The 16576-nt window shown below is 49.6% G+C and overlaps 1 protein-coding gene across 8 annotated transcripts in view; it reads right to left on the bottom strand.

Annotated features, from left to right (window-relative positions):
* LOC105495341 (phospholipase D family member 3) overlaps positions 1–16524 on the bottom strand; it is a 31108-nt gene extending 14584 nt beyond the window's left edge. For 2 of the 8 annotated variants that reach the window (XM_071086831.1, XM_071086834.1), the window contains exons 1-2: positions 16353–16470; positions 5795–6009 (exon numbers count right to left, since the gene is read on the bottom strand). The gene's annotated coding sequence lies outside the window, so the exon portion shown is untranslated. Of the gene's footprint in view, positions 1–983; positions 1067–5794; positions 6010–16352 lie in introns of all 8 variants that reach the window. The other 6 variants (XM_071086829.1, XM_071086825.1, XM_071086824.1 and 3 more) reach the window with 6 other exon arrangements.
* Between the last annotated feature and the right edge of the window lie 52 nt (positions 16525–16576).

Here is a 16576-nt window from a genome sequence, read left to right as displayed (position 1 = left end):
TCACTAGGAGAAGCAGAAGATAACGTCAGTCTTAGAAGCGGTTGACCACAGCATTGTGGGTGGAGGAGGCAGGAAATGCTTGCCTTCAGTTTTCTTTGACGGTCTTGGTGAAAAATATTTTTATTGAAGAATATGGAGTTGTAACAGCAGGCAATGTGAAATTAGGGAAGCCAAGATGAATCAAAACAAAACCGAAGGCGAGGTGGGGCATGGAGATCTGAAGTAACAGGACTGGCAGCGTCAGGGCTGGAGAACTGGGATGGTCACTAATAAACCAAAAATAGGGAGAAGGGCCTGGCACTGTGGCTCACACCTGTAATCTCAGCACTTTCGGAGGCTGAGGTGGGAGGACCGCTTGAGCCCAGGAGTTCCAGACTAGCCTCGGTAACATAGCAAGGCCCAGTCTCTACAACAAAATAAAAAGGAAAAACAAAAATGAAATAAAAATAGGAAGAAAACAGATGGACTTCGTTCAAATTGTCAGTGATATTTTGGCTTTCAAATTGTACAGTGATTACAAGTCTGTAATGATTAGTTTAATTTTAACTTTTGGTATGTTTTAATTGTATTTTTTTCTTATTGTGTTAACTTTTGATTAAAAAGTAAACTAATATTGGAGGGCCAGGCACGGTGGTTTACACGTGTAATCCCAGCACTTTGGGAGGCCAAGGTGGGAGGATTGCTTGAGCCCAGGAGTTTGAGACCAGCCTGGGCAACACAGTGAGACCTAATCTCTACAACAAATGAAAAAAAATTAGCCTGGTATGGTGGCGTGGACATGTAGTTCCTACTATTTGGAAGGCTGTGGCAGAATAATTGCTTGAATCTGGGAGGTGGAGGCTGCAGTGAGCAGTGATTGCACCAATGCACTCCAGCCTAGCTGACAGAGTAAGAGCCTGTCATAAAAAACAAATAAAAATCAGTACTGGAGAAGCGATTTAGATTGGATGAGAGACAATACAGTGAGTGCTAGAGCCAGATACCTGAGACTGAATCTGAGCTTCAGCATTAGTGACTGTTTGACCTTGGAGAAGTGACAAGGCCTCTGTGCTCTTGGTTTCTCCATCTGCAAAATGGGTATGGTAACAATAGCATTTGCTGTTCATTAATTTTACACACATTTACTGGTTGTCTTGTGTGCATCAGGTATTGTTTTAGGCACTGGGGATACAGCTGTGAACAAAATAGACACGAGGGAAAAACAGAGGCCAGGTGCGGTGGCTCACGCCCGTAATGCCAGCACTTTGGGAGGCCTACGTGGGCGGATCACCTGAGGTCTGGCATTCGAGACCAGCCTGGCCAACATGGCGAAATCCCATCTCTACTAAAAATACACAAATTAGCCAGGTGTGTAGGAGGGCGCCTGTAATCTCAGCTACTTGGGAGGCTGAGGTGGGCGAATCGCTTGAACCCGGGAGGTGGAGGTTGCAGTGAGTTGGCACCACTGCACTCCAGCGTGGGCGACAGAGGAAACTCCATCTCAAAAAAAAAAAAAAAAAAAAAAAGGAGGGAGGTATAATAAACAAAATAATAAATAAATGATATAATGTTAGAAGGCAGTAAGTGCCATAGAGGATCAGGGAAGAGGGGTGGGGGTGGAATCGTTTGTGATATTTAATAAGGAGGTCAGAAAAGGCCTCACTGAGAAGGGGTTACCTGAAGAAAAACTTCAAGGAGAGGTGAGATGGACATCTGTGGGGAAAATGATCAGTACAAAGGCCCCGAGGGAGGAATGTGCCTGGTGTGGATGGAGAAGAGTGAGGACGCCAGTGTGTCTGCAGTGGAGTGGGCTGGGGGTGAGGGAGAGGAAATGTCACAGAGGTGACAGGGCCAGATCCTGCAGGGCTGCCTGGACTGTGATGAGTAGGACGGGGTCACGTGTGGGTTCCCAGCAGGGAAGGACAACGTGATCTGCTTCAGATTTTTTTTAAGAGATGGGGATCTCCACCAGGCGCGATGGCTCACGCCTGTAATCCCAGCACTTTGGGAGGCCAAGGTGGGCGGATCACCTGAGGCTGGGAGTTCGAGACCAGCCTGACCAACATGGAGAAACCCTGTCTCTACTAAAAATACAAAATTAGCTGGACATGGTGTCACATGCCTGTAATCCCAACTACTTGGGAGGCTGAGGCAGGAGAATTGCTTGAACCCAGGAGGTGGAGGTTGTAGTGAGCCAAGATTGTGCCATTGCACTCCAGTCTAAGCAACAAGAACGAAACTCCATCTCAAAAATAAAAACAAAAAACAAAAAGCAAACAGATGAGGATCCCCCTATGCTGCCCAGGCTGGTCTTGAACTCCTGGCTTCAGGCGAACCTCCCACCTCGGCCTCGCACAGTGCGGGGATTTCAGACACGAGCCACTTCAATGGGTTTCAGTTGGATTTTGTAGTGGGTTGAATGGTGGCCTCAAAAAAGATATGTCCCACAGAAGCATAATCCCCGGAACTTACGTGCACGTGACCTTATTTGGAAAAAGGATCTTTGCAATTGTAATCAGATTTAGGATCTTGAGATGAGATCATCCTGGACTATCTGGAGGGGCCCTAAATCCAGTCACAACTGTCCTCAGAGATAGAACAGGCAGAAGGCCATGTGAACAGGGAGGCTGAGATGAGAGTGACGTGGCCATAAACCCAGCAATGTGGCTGGGCGCAGTGGCTCACACCTGTAATCCCAGCACTTTGGGAGGCCGAGGCTGGCAGATCACAAGGTCAGGAGATCGAGACCATCTTGGCTAACACAGTGAAACCCTGTCTCTACTAAAAATACAAAAAATTAGCTGGGCGTGGTGGCAGGCGCCTGTAGTCCCAGCTACTCAGGAGGCTGAGGCAGGAGAATGGCGTGAACCTGGGAGGCGGAGCTTGCAGTGAGCCGAGATCACGCCACTGCACTCTAACCTGGGCAACAGAGCGAGACTCCACATCAACAACAACAACAACAACAAACCAGCAACACCTGGACCCACTAGAAGCTGGGAGAGGTGAGGAATGGAATCTCCCCTCCAGCTTCTGGAGGTGCATGTCCCTGCTACACCTTGAGTTTGGACTTCTGGCTCCAAAACTGAGAGAATGAATTTGTCTTTTTTTTTTTTTTTTTTAAGATGGAGTCTTGCTCTGTTATCCAGGCTGGAGTGCAGTGGCGCAACCTCAAGTCATCCGTCTGTCTCGGCCTCCCAAAGTGCTGGGATTACAGGCAGGAGTCACTGCGCCTGGCCATACATTCTGTTGTGTTAAGCCACCAACTTGGTGGCAATTTGTTACAGCAGCCCGAAGAAACACACACAGGTGTTACAGGATCCCCCGGTGGCTGTGGGTGGGGAACAGACTGGGGCAGGGCCGGGGAGCCCAGCGAGGAGGCTACTGGGAGCATCCAGACAGGAGCCAAGGGTGGACAGGACCAGGGTGTGGGCAGCCAAGTGTCAAAGAAAGGGCGGGGTCTGGATGCATTTTGAAGGTGGAGGGGATGGCATTTCTAGGCTGGATGTGGGTTTGAGAGCAGTAAAAGAATCAGGGATGACTGAGTTTTGGCCTCAGCAAGTACAAGGATTAGAGGTGTCAATAGCTGATTGGGCAACATAGGGAGGCACAAGTTTGGGGAAAAGACCAGGAGTTTGGTTTTGAACATACAACATTTGAGATGTCTAAAATCTGACTGACTCCTCTGAACTAAAGGAGTTAACAGGCTGGGCAAGGTGGCTCACACCTGTAATCCCTGCACTCCAGGAGGCTAAGATGCGGGGTGGATTACATGAGGCCAGGAGTTCAAGACCAGCCTGCACAACGGCAGGACTCACCTCTACAAAAAGTAAAGTTAAATTTTAAAAAAGGAATTAACACACATATAATGTGCACAGAAGAGCCACTGACATGCAGGAGGCTCTCAGTAAAGGTGACTGTCAAGGCTCCTAACAGCTCCCCATGCAAAGGCATCCCCCATCCCACTCCCAGAGACAAGACGGTTGCTTTTCATTATAGGTCTTTATACTTACATTGAATTTTTTAAAATGCACATATAACTTCTATGGAAACTAAACTATAAAGAGGCTCAGGCTCCTAGGTAGGGTGCCCCATCACCAGATCCTAGCGTCCAGAGGACTGTGGCCTCAGCTGGAGAAGGAAATCAGGCCCCCCCCGCCCACTGCTCAGATCCTTGTGGGAGCAGGGCAGGGTGAAACGGAAGGTGGGCATGGGCAGCTGGGTCCTGGGGTTCCTCCTCAGCCTGTCTCAATGCCTGTGTTTTCAGGACCCTAGAACCCCCATGGGGCTCCCAGCATGCCCCATCCAGGTTGTTACTTATGCTCTGCCTCCCCGCTGGTGTGACATGAGATGAAATCAGATCTCAGCCAGACGCAGTGGCTCCCGCCTGTAATCCCAGCACTTTGGGAGGCTGAGGTGGCAAATCACCTGAGGTCAGGATTTCGAGACCAGCCTGACCAACATGGTGAAACCCCATCTCTACTAAAAATACAAAATTAGCCAGGCATGGTGGCGCGCACCTGTAATCCCAGCTACTCAGGAGGCTGAGGCAGGAGAGTCGCTTGAACCTGGGAGATGGAGGCTGCAGTGAGCCAAGATTGCGCCATTGCATTCCAGCCTGGACAACAAGAGCAAAACTCTGTCTCAAAAAGAAAAAGAAAAGAGATCAGGTCTCATCTGGGAGAGAGCACTGCCAGGAAGCGTGCCATCTCCCAGCCCACAAAATACCCCCGAGTCCCCTTGCCTTGTGGTCCTGCCCCCCTTGGGGTACGACACCACAGCCCGCAAAGAGGAGGAAGTAAAACCCACTGGGTAACAGATCCCTGAACATCCCACCCCCAGGGGAGGGTGGCAGTGGGAGATTTGATTCTTCCTCTACAGCAGCCCTTTAAATTGGAGAGTTCATGGTTCAGATCCCACCTCTGCCACTTTCTTGCCAGGTAACGTTGAGCATAGGGCTTTACTTCTGAGCCCTGCTGGCCTCATCTATAAACCGGTATTAGCCATATTGGCAGGGCATGGTGGCTTATGCCTATAATCTCAGTACTTTGGGAGGCCAAGGCGGGAGGATGGCTTGAGCTCAAGAGTTCGAGGCCAGTTGGGGCAACAAGGTGAGACCCCATCTCTACAAAAGCTTAAAAAACTGGCTAGGCGGCTGGGCAGGGTGGCTCATGCCTATAATTCCAGCACTTTGGGAAGCGAAGATGGGCGGATCACCTAAGGTCAGGAGTTCAAGACCAGCCTGGCTAATATGGTGAAACCTCGTCTCTACCAATACAAAAATTAGCCGGGCATGATGGCAGGCTACTCGGGAGGCTGAGGCAGGAGAATCGCTTGAACCTGGAAAGCAGAGGTTGCAGTGAGCCGAGATTGCATAATTGCGCTCCAGTCTGGGCAACGAAAGCAAAACTCCGTCTAGCAAAAAACAAAAACAAAAAACAAACAAAAAAAATCATAATAATAATTGGCTAGGTGTGGTGGCCCATGCCTACGCCTATGGTCCCAGCCACTTGGGAGGCTGAGGTGGGAGGATTGCTTGAGTCCGGGAGTTCGAGGCTGCAGTGAGCCGTGATTGTGCCACTGCACTCCAGCCTGGGCGACACAGCAAGACACTATCTCAAAACAACAAATAAAATGAGCATCATCTTATATGCACTGGAGGGTGGTGGCTGGGGGATCTCTGAATGGTTAAGGGGGTGGGTCTCAGAGTCCGGCAGCTCAGACTTCAGATCTCAGCTCTGTGGAATTGGGAAAAGAGGTTCCCTTCTGTAAGCCACACTTTCATTCTCTGAACAATGTGGAGATTAATAATACCAACCTCACATTTGCTGGGAAGTCAATGAGGTCATCCATGGAAGGCAGGAAGCAGAGTAAGCCCTTGAAACATGCTGGTTGGTGAGATCTGTGTGTGCCCTCGTATCTTGTATACACTTCAATCACACATAATCAATTTATATGTGTCCCTTGTTATGTCCATGTCTGATTTATTCCTCTAGCTCTAGGGCCCAGGCCATTGTAATTGCTCAAAAAATACTGAAAGCAGAAGAAATGGAGCAGCAGAATAGAAAAATTTGAGAGGAGATTATTTTAGATGTCTCTCTATACCTAGTGACACTTTTATACAGAATGATAACCAGCTGGTATCAGTTCTAAGCCCAGAGCATACAGGGTGGCTGCAGACAATGGCATCTCAGCCTGAGATTAAGGCTGAGAGGGTGGGGAAAAAAGGCTGATTCAAGCCATCTGAGAATGCAGAGTGTGCTTCTGAAGCCTACATACAGGAAACATGGGGCAGATCACACCGCAGGAGACATTTACAAATCCACAGGCTGGCCAGGAGCAGTAGCTCACGTCTGTAATCCCAGCACTTTGGTAGGCCGAGGTGGGAGGATCGCTTGAGCCCAGCACTTTGAGACTAGCCTGGGCAACATAGCGAGACCCTGTCTCTAATTTTAAAAACAACAAAATAAAAACAAATTCATGGGGCTTCCAAATGGTTTAAAACAGAAATGTTCTCATGTTTAATGGTGCTGATTTTCACTAGATGGTGCAGACCTCTTTGGACTAAACCATCAATTGTCTCTGGCCTCTCTGGACTGAACCATCAATTGTCTACAGAAAACAGAACAGAATACTGGTTTTGCAAACTCTTTTTTCATTTTCAGCAGTTAGATCCTTTATTTCAAAGGACCCTTTAAAGTAAGTGCCCCTCCTAGGGAGAGAAGACAGTCAGTCCAAAAAATAATTAAATAGGTCCAAAAGGCATCATGAATGATAAATACTTCTGAACTGGAACTAAAAAACCCTAAGTTGTCCCACTCTTGCTCAAAATCCTTCTGTGGCTCCCCATTGCCCCCAGGACAAAGTACAAACTTCTTACCATGTCCTACAGAGCCCTACATGGACAGGCCCCTGTGGACCTTCCTCCATCATTACAGCTTCAGTTCCCTCATTCTCCACCCAAAGCTCATCTGGTTTCTTCCTTTCCCCTGAACTCCAGCTCTGGAGGTCCCATGGCCCCCCAGACACCTCCTTCAAGGTATCCCCAGACTCCCACACCTACTATGTCCCCAATTGTCCTTACCATCTTCCTCCCCCAGTTCCCCATTTCAAGGAGAGCTGTCGAACCCATCCTTCAGGTCTCAGCCTTGGTGCCTCCTCCTCCAAAAAGCTCTCCTTGACTGCCCCCAGCCCTGGGCCTTGTCCTGGACCCCAACAACTTGTCGACTTGGCCCTGTGAGGGTCTCTCTAAATCACCCTCCCCACTAGGTCTGACCTAGTCTCTCCCACCTGGGTCCCCACTCCAGCCACCTCCCTTGGATCCCTCTCCTGCTCAAAAACACACTCTCAGCTCCTCACTGTGGCTGCCAGGGCCTTGAATGATCTTCCCCGAATGACCTCTTTGGTCTACTCTCTCACCGTTCTTCCCACCCCAGCCATAGTTATGATCTTTCAGTTCCTTGAACCAAAACCACATTTTCATCACCGGACCCTCCCACAGCTGCTTTTCCTGCGGAGCACACCTTGCTCATTTCTATCCACTCACGTACCATCTCCTCCACGAAGCCCTCTGGGCTCACACAGTCCCCTGGGCCTCCCTTTCCCAGACCTGATCCCTCTACCTATGCCTCCTAGGGAGAGAAGATGATCAGTCTGAAAAACAATTAAATAGGTCCAAAAAAGTATCATGAATGGTGAATACTTCTAAATTGGAACTACAAAAATCTAAGCTGTCCCACTCCTGCTCAAAATCAGTGCTGTGATTAGCTGGCAGTGCTTGATGCTGGCAATGCCTAGCGATGGGTTCGTCTCTCCTATTTGACTGGGAGCCCTATGATGGCAGGGCCAGGCTGTCTAACTCACTGCCATGTCCCCAGTGCCATGGAACATAGGAAAGTGCGTACCAGGTGCTCAGTGGCCAGTTAATCTATTAATTCAACTAATATTTAATCAGTAATGACTTGCTGACAAGCCCTGCTCCAGAAACTGAGATTACAGACGAAAAAAAAAAAAAAAAAAGGAGCCGGCACGGTGGCTCACACCTGTAATCCAAACACTGTGGGAGGCTGAGGCGGGCGGATCACCTGAGGTTGGCGGTTTGAGACAAGCCTGACCAACATGGAGAAACCCTGTCTCTACTAAAAATACAAAATTAGCTGGGCGTGGTGGCGCATGTCTGTAATCCCAGCTATTTGGGAGGCTGAAGCAGGAGAACTGCTTGAACCTGGGAGGCAGAGGTTGCGGTGAGCTGAGATTGCGCCACTGTATTCCAGCCTGGGCAACAACAGCGAAACTCTGTCTCCAAAAAAAAAAAAGGAAAAAAATTATTCCTAAAGATGTTATTCTTAAGAGTGAGAATAAATGAGTGAAATACATGGAATGTGCCTTGGAAAAAAATAGAGCAGGGGAGGGAGACAGTGGCATCACAACTTCCAAAGGCTTATGTCCCAGTTCAAAAATAATAATAGAGCTGGGCGTGGTGGCTCATGCCTGTAATCCCAGCACTTTGGGAGGTGGGTGGATCACTTGAGGTAAAGAGTTCGAGACCATCCTGGCTAACACAGTGAAACCCTGTCTCTACTAAAACTACAAAAATTAGCAGGGCGTGGTGGTGTGCACCTATAGTCCCACTACTTGGGAGGCTGAGGCATGAGAATTGCTTGAACCTGGGAGGTGGAGGTTGTAGTGAGCTGAGATCACGCCACTGCACTGTAGCCTGGGCAACGGAGTGAGACTCAGTCTCAAAACAACAACACAAAACCAAAAATAACATAGCCAGGAGCGGTGGCTCACGCATGTAATCCCAGCACTCTGGGAGGCCGAGGCAGGCGGATCACCAGAGGTCAGGAGCTGGAGACCAGCCTGGCCAACATAGTGAAACTGCGTCTCTGTTAAAAATACAAAAATTAGCCAGGCGTGGTGGTGCACACCTGTAATTCCAGGTACTTAGGAGGCTGAGGCAGGAGAACTGCTTGAACCCGGGAGGCAGAAGTTGCAGTGAACTGAGTTCGCATCACTGCATGCCAGCCTAGGTGATAGCGAGACAGTGTCTCAATGGAAAACAAAAAAATAATAATAACATGGCTGGGCACAGTTGCTCACTCCCACCTGTAATTCCAGCACTTTAGGAGGCCAAAGCAGGAGGATCACTTGAGCCCAGGAGTTTGGGACCTGGGCAGCCTGGGCAACAAATTGATATCTTGTCTCTACAAAAAAAAATAAAAAGGCTAGGCCGGGTGCAGGGGCTCACGCCTGTAATCCCAGCACTTTGGGAGGCCGAGGCGGTTGGATCACAAGGTCAGGAGTTCGAGACCAGTCTGACCAACATGGTAAAATCCCGTCTCTACTAAAAATACAAAAATTAGCCGGGCCTGGTGGTGCACACCTGTAATTGCAGCTACTCAGGAGGCTGAGGCAGGAGAATCACTTGAACCTGGGAGGTGGAGGCTGCAGTGAGCCGAGATCGTGCCACTGCACTCCAGCCTGGGCGACATAACGAGACTGTCTCTAAATAAATAAATAATAAAAAATAAATAAAAAGGCTAAAAAATTAGCTGGGGATGGTGGTACATGCCTGTAGCCCTAGCTACATGGGAGGCTGTAGCAGGAGTATGTCTTGAGCCTGGGAGTTTGGGTATGCAGTGAGCCATGACTGCGCCACTGCACTCCAGCCTCAGTGAGAGAGCAAGACCGTGTCGCAAAAAGATAAAGAAAGAAAGAAAAATAATAAGATGGTAGGGCTAGGCGCAGTGGCTCACACCTGTAATCCCAGCACTTTGGGAGGCCGAGGTGGGCAAATCATGAGGTCAGGAGATCGAGGCCATCCTGGCTAACACAGTGAAACCCCATCTCTACTAAGAATACAAAAAATCAGCCGGGCATGGTGGCGGGTGCCTGCAGTCCCAGCTACTCGGGAGGCTGAGGCAGGAGAACGGCATGAACCTGGGAGGCGGAGCTTGCAGTGAGCCGAGACTGCGCCACTGCACTCCAGCCTGGGTGACAGACTGAGAATCCATCTCAACAAAAAGAAAAAGAAAAAAAAAGAAAAAAAAAAAGAAAAATAGTAACATGGTAAGTTTAGGGCAAAGCAATGTTACCATCTGTTTTTCAGATGAGGTGGCAGAGCTCAGGGAAATTGCCTGCTTAAGTTGCACAGCATTGGTTTGTCAGTTGGAAGATTGTTTTTTGAGACGGAGTCTTACTCTGTTGTCCAGACTGGAGTGCACTGGCAGGTTCTCGGCTCAGAGCAACCTCCATCTCCCAGGTTCAAGTGATTCTTGGGTCTCAACTTCCTGCGTAGGTGGGATTACAGGTGGCTACCACCATGCCTGGCTAATTTTTGTATTTTTAGTAAAGACAGTGTTTCACCATATTGGCCAGGTTGGTCTCGAACTCCTGACCTCAAGTGATCTGCCCACCTCAGCCTTCCAAAGTGCTGGGATTATAGGCATCAGCCGGGAATTTGAACTCAGAGCTCAGTTGTATTCCAGGGCAGTATACTGTTGAACTAATTCATGAACAAACAATGCAAAATCTCCCTTCATCACATCACGTGAGGGACCCTGCGACCTGAGGGAGGCGCGAGCCTATAAAAGTGCAGGGTGTGGAGTGAGACAGTGGGGCTTCTTGCATTTATTTTTGATTTTTTTTTTTTGAGACAGGGTCTCCTTGCTCTGTTGCAGGCTGGAATGCAGTGCTAGGAACATACCTCACTGCAGCCTGGAACTCCTGGGCTCAAGTGGTCCTCCTGCTTCAGCCTCCCGAGTAGCTGGGACCACAAGTGTATGCCACCACGCCCAGCTAGTTTTTATTTTTTTCGTAGAGTCGGAATCTCACCACATCGCCCAGGCTGCTATTGAACTGCTGGGCTCAAGTGATCTGCCTACCTCAGCCTCTCAAAGTGCTGGGATTATAGGCGTAAGCCACCGGACCTGGCCTCAAAGCACTTAATATATTCATTTTATTGTTTTAAATTGGACTTAATATGTTTAATTTTCACAACAGTCCTCTTAAAAATCCCACTTAGGGAATTAAGGATCCAGAGAGGTGAAGTCACAGGTACAAAAGGACATAGACAGGATATGGGGTAAGCCTGGGACCTGGACTTTGGTTAAAAAAAAAAAAGAGAGAGAGAGGAAATGGAGCAAGGATTTGAACCCAAGCTGCCTCAAGCTTCCAGGGACAGATGCCCGATGACAGCTGCCTCTCCTGTTGTTCGTCATCTGTAGATCCCCTGCTGCCTGCCCCCCCACCCTCCAGGACAGAGCTGAACCCCGTGGTGGCGCTGGCCTCTCAAAAACTCCATTAGCATTTCCCCAGCCTGCCCTTCATTTTTTATTAATATTTATTTATTTATTTATTTGAGATGGAGTCTTGCTCTGTCGCCCAGGCGGGAGTGTAGTGGCGCGATCTCAGCTCACTGCAATCTCCACCTCCCAGGTTCGAGGGCTTTTCCTGCCTCGGCCTCCTGAATAGCTGGGATTACAGGCACCCACCACAACGCCCACCTAATTTTTTATACTTTTGGTAGAGATGGGGTTTCACCACGTTGGTCAGGCTGGTCTCGAACTCCTGACCTCAAGTGATCCGCCCGCCTCAGCCTCCCAAAGTGCTGGGATTACAGGCATGAGCCACCATGCCCGGCCTCGATCTTTGACAGGGATATTTGAAACTTTCTCCCAACATAAAGGATATGTGAGTGCGGACTGAAGATTCTGGCTCTCTTTCCAACAAGGCTGCCTCTCACTAGTTGATCCTGGGTAGAAGTTCTGGAGCTGCCACAGCTCAGGGTGATGGCTTCATGTCACACTGGACCGCATCCCTCCTCGGCTCCACATCCTCCTGTGGCTCCCACCTCACTCGGAGTAAAAGTCAGTCTTCTGCATGGCTCACAAGGCCTTCCACAATGTGCCCCATCACCCCTCCAACATCATCTCTTGCCCCTCTCCTCTCTCACTGACCTCCTTGCTATTCCTTAAATATTCCAAGCTTGCTCCTATCTCAATGACTTTGCTTTTGCTGTTCTCTTTGCCTAGCATGCTCTTCCCCCCGAGGGCCACCATTCTTTCTTTCTGTCTTTTTTTTTGAGATAGAATCTGACTCTGTCGCCCAGGCTGGAGTGCAATGGTGCAATCTCAGTTCACTGCAACCTCCGCTTCCCAGGTTCAAGCGATTCTCCTGCCTCAGCCTCCCGAATAGCTGGGATTATAGGTGTCTGCCACTATGCCTGGCTAATTTTTTTGTATTTTTAGTAGAGACGGGGTTTCACCGTATTAGTCAGGCTGGTCTCGAACTCCTGACCTCAGGTGATCCACCGACCTTGGCCTCCCAAAGTGCTGGCATTATAGGCATGAGCCACCATGCCCAGCCATTTTCTTTTGTTGTTTTTTTATTTTTGAGACAGGGTCTCCCTCTGTTGCCCAGGCTGGAGTGTAGTGGCAAAATCATGGCTCACTGAAGCCTCAAACTCCCAAGCTCAAGTGATCCCCCCACCTCTCAGCCTCCCACATAGCTGGGACTACAAGTGCACACCACCATACCTGTTTAATTTTTGTAGAGATGGGGTTTCGCTATGTTGCCCAGGCTGGCTGCAAACTCCTGAGCTCCAGTGATCCGCCTTCCTCAGCCTCCCAAAGTGCTGTGATCATAGGTTTGAGCCACCGCGCCCGGCCCCATTCTCTCTTCTCCTTCAAGTCTTTGGTTCAAATGTCACCTTCTCAGAAAGCTTTCCTTGACCACCCTATTTAAAAATACAACCTTGACCCCACATTCCCCATGCCCTTTCTAATACATCCAATAATCTACTTTCCTATTTACCTATTGCCTCTTACCCTTACTAGAGTTTAGGACACTCTATAAGGCCAGATTTTTTTTTTTTTGGAGACGGGGTCTCACTCTGTCACCCAGGCCGGAGTGCAGTGGTGCGATCTCAACTCACTGCAGCCTCCGCCTGCCGGGTTCAAGCAATTCTAACCTCAGCCTCCCAAGTTGCTCGGATTATAAGGGTGCGCCACCATGCCTGGCTAATTTTTGCATTTTTAATAGAGATGGGGTTTCACCATGTTGTCCAGGCTGGTCTCAAACTCCTGACCTCAGGTGATCCACCTGCTTCGGCCTCCTAAAGTGCTTGGATTACAGGTGTGAGCCACTGCGCCCAGTCAAGATATTTTTGTCTGTACTGTTCATTAAGGTGTCCCCAATGCCTAGCAGTGTTGAGCACATAGACAGCACATGCTTAAGAATTATGTGCAAAATGATTAATTTGTGTTTTCATTCCCATATTGCAGATGCAGTAACCGAGGTGCAGGGAGGTTAAGCCAGTTGCCCAAGATCATGTAGTTCTTTTTTGTTTTTTTTTTGTTTTGAGACGGAGTCTCGCTCTTGTTGCCCAGGCTAGAGTGCAATGGCGCGATCTCGGCTCACTGCAACCTCTGCCTCCCGGGTTCAAGTGATTCTCCTGTCTCAGTCTCCCAAGTAGCTGGGATTACAGGCATGTGCCACCATGCCCGGCTAATTTTTTTTTTTTTTTGAGACAAAGTCTTGCTCTGTCGCTCAGGTTAGAGTGCAGTGGCACGATCTTGGTTCACTGCCAGCTCCACCTCCCGGGTTCACGCCATTCTCCTCCCTCAGCCTCCCCAAGTAGCTGGGACTACAGGCGCCTGCCACCATGCCCGGCTAATTTTTTGTATTTTTAGTAGAGACGGGGCTTCACCGTGTTAGCCAGGATGGTCTCGATCTCTTGACCTTGTGATCTGCCTGCCTTGGCCTCCCAAAGTGCTGGGATTACAGGCGTGAGCCACTGTGCCCTGCCATTTTTTTTTTTTTTGAGACGGAGTCTCGCTCAGTCATCCTGGCCAGAGTGCAGTGGCGCGATCTCGGCTCCCTGCAACCTCACCTCCTGGGTTCAGGTAATTCTCCTGCCTCAGCCTCCCGAGAAGCTGGGACTATAGGTGAGTGTCACCATGCCCGGCTAATTTTTTATTTTTAGTAGAGATGGTATTTCACCACGTTGGCCAGGCTGGTCTCAAACTCCTAGCCTCAAATGATCTGCCTGCCTTGGCCTCTCAAAGTGTTGGGATTACAAGTGTGAGCTATCACGTCTGGCTTTTCCTTTTTTTTTTTTTTTTTTTTGTAGAGATGGGGTTTTGCTGTGTTGCCCAGGCAGGTCTTGAACTCACAACCTCAAGCAATCCTCCCATCTTGACCTTCCAAAGTTTTGAGATTACAAGTGTGAGCCAATCACTGCACCCAACCACTTTAATGTTTTTTAGAGATGGTGTCTCACTCTGTCACCCAAGTTGGAGTGCAGTAGCACAATCATAGCTCACTGCAGCCTCAAACTCCTGGGCTTAGTGATCCTCCCACCTCAGCCTCCTGAGTAGCTGCGACTACAGGTGCACATCACTGTGTCCATTTAATTAAAAAAACAATTTTTTTTTGTAGGGATGGGGTCTTGCTATTTGCCCAGGCAGGTCTGTTTTTGTATTGTTTTGTTTTTTGCTTCATTTTTCTTTTTTTGGAGACAGTCTCGCTCTGTTGCCCAGTCTGGAAGGCAGTAGGGCTATCTCAGCTCACTGCAGCCTTCACCTCCAGGCTTCAAGGGATTCTCCTGCCTCAGCTTCCCGAGTAGCTAGCTGGGAGTACAGGCATGCGCCATCACATCTGTCTAAGTTTTTTTTTTTTTTTTTTTTTTTAGTTGAAATGGGGTTTCACCCTGTTGGCCAGGCTGGTCTCAAACCCCTTGCCTCAAGTGATCCGTCTGTCTTGGCCTCCCAAAATGCTGGCATTACAGGCAAGAGCCACCTCGTCCGGCCTAGGACTGATGAGGTGTGACTTAAATGTGGGAGAAACAGGCTTCATCTCTCCATAGTCCTAATTCTAAAAGTCCAGGGAATTCTGGGCCTAAGCTACCTACAGTTTCCCCCTCACCAAGTCCTCCTCAACCCTTGCAGCACTAGCTAAATGCTTTCATTTTGGGGAGTGGAGGAAATCACTCAATCCCATAAGGTAACGAGATAGGGATTAAGTATTTACAGAAGCAAGGTTCACAATGGCCGATGGGCTACTGCCACAGGTGTGGTGACGTGGCAGAGGTAAGGGCAACATGGAGACTGTGAGGTGGTGTGGCTGCTGTGGCAGAGCGTCTGTCCTGATACGAGGTCCATGACGACACCCTGGGAATGACGAGGCAGCTGGGGAGAGGGGGAGAGTGACCATGAGGATATGATGAAGGTGACTGGATGAGGGTGAGGGTGACATGGTATATTATTTTTATTGAGACTGAGTCTCGCTCTTGTCGCCCAGGATGGAGTGCAATGGCGCGATCTCGGCTCACCGCAACCTCCACCTCCCAGGTTCAAGCCATTCTCCTGCCTCAGCCTCTGGAGTAGCTGGGATTATAGGCATGCACCACCACGCCCGGCCAATTTCGTATTTTTAGTAGAGACAGGGTTTCTCCATTTTGATCAGGCTGGTCTCGAACTCCCGACATCAGGTGATCCGCCCACCTTGGCCTCCCAAAGTGCTGGGATTACAGGCGTGAGCCACTGCACCGGGCAGAGGGTGACATGGTTAATAACAATATTAGCTAAAAACACCATGTCAAGCTCAGCCTGCCACAAGAATAAACTCGCAGAATTGTCACACTCAGCCCTGATGTGGATGTCCCCACGTGCATTTTGCAGATGAAGCTGGGATTGGAAAGGTGCCATAAGGTAGTCAAGGTATCCAGAGGTGTAGTGGTGGGGCTGGGATTCTGACACTCCCCAGGTAATGGGCTGCAGTACCCTGTATGTTATGTGAGCTGTGATACAGGGAAATGACGAAGACACGGAGGGAAGACAAATAACTGTAAGGCTGGGTGGCTCCTTATGGGGAAAGCTGGAAACATGAGGAATGGATGGTGACTGTCAGAGGAACAGTGATGCCAAGGGAGGCACAAAGACATAAGGGGTAATGATGACATAAGGGCTGCATTAGCGCGATTTAAGAAGAGCGATGGGGACAGTAGCCATGCGAAGGTGACTTGGGGGTATGATGAGGGTTTAAGAGAAATGAGGATTTTATAAAGGAGAAATGGCAACAAAAGCGGGATGCAGGTAACACAGGGCGATGACGCATTTAAAGGGAGCGATTACGACCTATGGTGGCAAAGAGGGCTTAAGGGGAAGGAAAGCGAGTTAAGGGCGTTGATGGCGACTTTAAAGAGGGTGATGGCGACAGAAGGGGAGTTGTGACGATTTAAGTGGGACGAGACAGAAGGAGAGGAATGGTGACATAAAGGGACCGAGGACGACATAAGGGAGGCGATGCATTATAGCGGGGAGGACAACACGAGGAGGGTAGCCGAGGCGCCGCGCCCCTAGATCGCACAGTACCTGCACTCCACGTCTCCCACTCCGGGACCCAGCCCCACACGAACCTTCCAGGATGTATCCCCGCCTGACCGCCCCCTATCCGCGCGCAGGCGCACTACTGCTAGACTGCGGGCCTGCGGGGGCCAGGCATGCACCTTTCTCATTGGCCGCGCCGCTCGCTGGCGTCGGGCGGAGGAGAGCGCCCGGCGAAGGTGGGCGGTCACGTGACGTACACGCCCGCACTC

The sequence above is a fragment of the Macaca nemestrina genome, chromosome 20 (assembly GCF_043159975.1).
Source record: "Macaca nemestrina isolate mMacNem1 chromosome 20, mMacNem.hap1, whole genome shotgun sequence".
In the NCBI taxonomy this organism is placed as follows: domain Eukaryota; kingdom Metazoa; phylum Chordata; class Mammalia; order Primates; family Cercopithecidae; genus Macaca; species Macaca nemestrina.
The sequence above is the reverse complement of the archived record's forward strand: the minus strand, read 5'-3'. Positions and strand labels throughout refer to the sequence as shown.